Raw genomic sequence first — 4,735 nt, forward strand, 5'->3', positions numbered from 1 at the left:
AGCTGGCAGTCATTCTCCTCATTTCTGAAAAGCCAACACCTGCACAGCAATTTTACTTTGATTAATACAGGCTTCAGAACTATCTTCTGCATCTCAGTTTAGACCACTGTCAGAGGATTCTAATCAAGTTACTGTAGGTGGTAAGGATAAGCCTCTCACCTTCTCTGACATGAGGCCTAAATCAGCTCTCCAATAGTCAGCTGTTGTAACTGATGTCTTTGTCTACTAGCAAAGTCTATCCACCAAGAGGTTAGCTTCACCTTGGTGATTCTATACCAGATAAATAAATACAAATATCTAATGTCATGACCCTTCTGTTCTACACATTCAGCATGTTTTGATACTATAAGCAGCCATAGTTCAGGCTCAGAATATATAAACACAGAGATTAAAATGCCCTTTTGTCCTAGAGTTTGGCATCTTACAAGGAGGGGAGGTGCACTGGCTGAACAGCGATAGGAAGTCAACACAAAGGCCACCTGCATAGTCCATGGCCTGAAATTGTATTGTTATTGCAGATATCAGGCGAGGCCTAGAAACAATGATTAGATAGCACAGTCAAGCACATGCATTTGTCTCTTGCAAAGTTTTTGTAGAAGAAACTGGTAGGTGAGGGGAGGGGAATGTAGTGTTACTGTATATACGGCAAACAAATTACATTGTCATTAATATTGCAAGCCTTTTTTTGCAGCAGAAAAAAAATCTCTGCTTTATTTTAAGATTTTTAGTATGGTTTATTCTGAGATTTAGAAAACACAGGAGAGTCAGGCCTTCCAGACAAATGCATTTATCTTGACGGAATGCATTTGCAATAGCTTTACAACAATGGCCTAGAGAATACTCACAATTCACATTGGACTTCTTTTTTTTTTTTTACTGCTTGGAAAATGGACCAGGTTCGCGGGCCTAATTCACAGCTACCACACCTACTCTTTCTGCCCAGAGAGTGAAGAGTGGGTCAATCACCTGACATATTTCCATCCAATTTCAAGGGTAGAATGTGTTCATTTTCTGACTAATGGCATGTCATTTTGCAGAAGCCTTTGGTCGTGAATTAATCCTGGAATCAAAACAGATTTTCCGGGGAGCAATCTTCCATCAAGTATTGATTTTTTTACACTCATGGAGTCTGTACTCCCTAATTTAACCTGACAATGATTCTGCACAATGGGCTGAGAGCACCTTGGCAATTCACAGAAGGAACTTTTACTGTCTTTTCTTTCTGCAAAGTAGAAAGTAGGGGTGGTTTTAGGGGGAGGGGGAGAGGGAAGAAAACAGCATAGTGAGTCACTAGGGGGGCATTTACTATTTGATGTTTTACTTCTGATTATTTGGAATGGGCAAAGAGATGTCTTCTAACTTTAGAAGCAATGTAAGCTGGCAATGTCTTTGAAAGAACACATGACTTTGTGAAATCTTGTTTACAGCAACATTTTTTTCAAAAGGCCAATAATGTAAAACATGTAATGGCATATCTAGTAACAGTCATTGTTTTCACGTGATGACATTTTACTCCACAATAAATAAATAACAACATAAAAATGAATCCTTTACCGAAAGGGGTTTTTGTCTTTGGCCTCCAAAGTCTAACTTCTAAGACCTATGTTTTTTCTTTAGAATCTCCTAAAGGACCAACTCCTTTGTGTCTACTTCTCCACGTGCCATGTATTATACATTTCTTCTATCTATTTACTCTGTAAATATAAGGAAGAGGAAAGCTGAAACATCTATCCATTGTGAAATAATAAAAGGAACGGAATAAAAAAAGGCAGAGATCATTTGTGGGCAAGAAGATTGATGGGACTAGGTGTGAAAAAGCTGCCATCAGAACCAGGTCCTTAATAGAAACCCAAGGAAGTTTTTTTTTTTTTAAAGGTATCACTGCAAAAAGCAAAATAATGCAGTATAATCATTACCCCCAGGTTAAAGCTTCTTTCTCACAGATGAGAAACAATACATATATTTAAAAGAGACTAGGCAAGGTGCCAATTCTATTGCTTTATTCTGAAGCTGAAATGGAAGAGGTTTGAGGCAGCTTGCACAAATACCTTTGCAGAAAAATAACATCTCTCTGCTGATGATTTCTTCATTAGAAATGGGACATTACTGGAAACATTGCTATATGACCTGAAGAATACCACTTTTTTTCTCTGTCGTTTTGGAGGCACACAGAGTTCTGAAACCTTGTTTCTGCAAACAAACAAAAGAAGATTTCCAACAAGATACTTTACAGTTTTACAGGGAAGAAAAGGCATAAAACAGCCCTTCTGGGTCTACTAGGTAAAACCTATGTCGAAAAGCATATCAGTCTCCTTCTTACCTCAACCACCACATACAAACAATAATAAATATGGCATAGCATTGTTTTTAGAGTACATCATACAAGATGGTTATGAATTAAAATTGTAGACCTCTTTGCAGTTTTCTGCGTGCTGTAACTCTAGTGTTGCCCAGGTTAAATCAAAGAGAAGGAAAAAAGACACAAAAAAGGAAAATGATTTAGGGAATAACTTAAAAGAATACCATAAAATCTGATTCTACAGGCTCTGTCGGTAAGTACAGCAGCAAAGTGCTTTATAACTCTATTTGATAACTTCAGCCATGCAATTAAATGGCTTTGAAGGTAGTTGTGTTTCACTTTAAACAGTTAAAGCAGGAAGTTAACTGCCCTGACAGTTTGGAAGTTTTTCCTGATCTCCAACCTAAACTGCCTTTGCTGCAATTTAAGCCCATTGCTTCTTGTCCTATATACAGAGGTTAAGGAAAACAGTTTTTCTCCCTCCTCATTGTAACAATCTTTTATGTACTTGAAAACTGTTACCAAGTCCTCTCTGTCTTCTCTTCTCCAGATGAAACAAACACAATTTTTTTCAATCTTCCCTCATAGGTCATGTTTTCTAGTCCTTTAATCATTTTTGTTGTTCTTCTCTGGACTTTCTCAAATTTTCCACATCTGTCAAGAAATGTGGCACCCAGAACTGGCCACAATACTCCAGCTGAGGTCTAATCAATGTGGAGTAGAGTGGAAGAACTACGTCTTGTGTGTTGCTTACAACACAACACATTCTGGACTGATGTTTGCTTTTTTTTTGCAACAGTGTTTCACTGTTCACTAATATTTAGCTTGTGATTCACTATGACCCCCAGATCCCTTTCTGCAGTAGTCTTTCCTAGGGAGTCATTTCCCATTTTTTATGTGTGCAACTGACTGTTCCTTCCTAAGTGGAGTATTTCTGCATTTGTCCTTATTGAATTTCATCCTATTTACTTCAGACCATTTCTCCAGTTTGTCCTGGTCATTTTGAATTTTAATCCTATTGTCCAAAACACGTGCAACCCCTCCCAGCTTGGTATCATCTGCAAACTTTATAAGTGTACTCTCTATGCCATTATCTAACTCATTGATGAAGATATTGAACAGAACAGGACCCAGAACTGATCCCTGTGGGACCCCACTTGATATGCCCTTCCAGCTTGACTGTGAACCACTGATAACTACTCTCTGGAAATGGTTTTCCAACCAGTTATGCACCTATTTTACAGTAGCTCCATCTAGGTTGTATTGCCTTAATTTGTTTATGAGAAGGTGGTGCAAGACAGGATCAAAAGCCTTACTAAAGTCAAGATATACCACATCTACCACTTTCCCCCTATCCTCAAGGCTTGTTACCCCGTCAAAGAAAGTTGTTAGGTTGGTTTGACACAATTTGTTCTTGACAAATCCATATTGACTGTTACTTATCACCTTATTATCTTCTAGTTGTTTACAAATTGATTGCTTAATTATTTGCTCCATTATCTTTCCGGCTACTGAAGTTTAGTTCTGTAATTCCCCAGGTTGTCCTTATTTTACATTTTATAGATTGACACTATATTTACCCTTTTCCAGTCCTCTGAAATCTCACCCTTCTTCCATGACTTTTTGAAGATAATTGCTAATGGCTCAGATATCTCCTCAGTCAGCTCTTTGAGTATTCTAGAGTGTATTTCCTCAAGCACTGGTGACTTGAAGACATCTAACTTGTCTAAGTAATTTTCACTGGCATTCAGTATGTTAGCTGTCCAATCGCTACTAACCTTTTCAGTGAAAACTGAAACAAAAAAGTCATTTCGCACTTCTGCCATTTCCACATTTTCTGTTATTGTTCCCCTCTCCCCCACTTGAGTAACAGACCTACCCTGTCCTTGGTCTTCCTCTTGCTTCTGCTGTTTTTATAGAATGTTTTCTTGTTAACCTTTATGTCTCTAGTTAGTTTAATGTAATGGGGCAGGTGCCTCTTCTGCTGTGGAGTTTCTCATAAACAGTATTGGATACTTTTTGGTTGCTTATTTACTACCTTCATCAAATCAACATCATGCTCCTGTGTAGTCAGTCTATTTACAGCTGTTCCTGATCCTCAACCCTTTCTCCACAAAGAGGAAGCATTCTCACCACCCTGAGACAGTTCTTCCTCTGAATTCTGCTAGCCTTCCACCCATTGCACCTCCTTCCTGGGCTTTTAACTAGCCTCCTCTGCAGGGGGGATAATTAACTCCTTTGTTCATCAATCCTGTCTGCATAAGCAATTAAGTACTTTCCTTCTCCATCAGGTCTTTCCTCGTGGAGATAATTAATGCTTTAGTGATCAGAGTGCTGGGTCAGCTACTGGCTCTTAGCACTCTGCCACAGATACCCAGGTGTGAGAGGTCCAAATTCAGCTTCAATAAAAATCTTAAAAAATAAATCAGTGTTAGT

The 4,735-nt window shown here is 38.5% G+C and overlaps 1 long non-coding RNA gene across 1 annotated transcript; it reads right to left on the bottom strand.

Moving 5' to 3' along the window:
* Nucleotides 1-1,518: 1,518 nt before the first annotated feature.
* Nucleotides 1,519-4,465, bottom strand: LOC137154677 (uncharacterized). The gene is made up of 3 exons (XR_010920279.1): nt 4,338-4,465; nt 2,049-2,190; nt 1,519-1,694 (listed from the first exon to the last, which is right to left on the bottom strand). It is a non-coding gene; the product is annotated as an uncharacterized lncRNA (long non-coding RNA).
* Nucleotides 4,466-4,735: the final 270 nt, after the last annotated feature.

Source organism: Emydura macquarii, unplaced genomic scaffold, assembly GCF_026122565.2.
Source record: "Emydura macquarii macquarii isolate MOO-44397 ecotype Brisbane River unplaced genomic scaffold, CSIRO-AGI_Emac_v2 contig_1263, whole genome shotgun sequence".
Lineage (NCBI taxonomy): Eukaryota > Metazoa > Chordata > Testudines > Chelidae > Emydura > Emydura macquarii.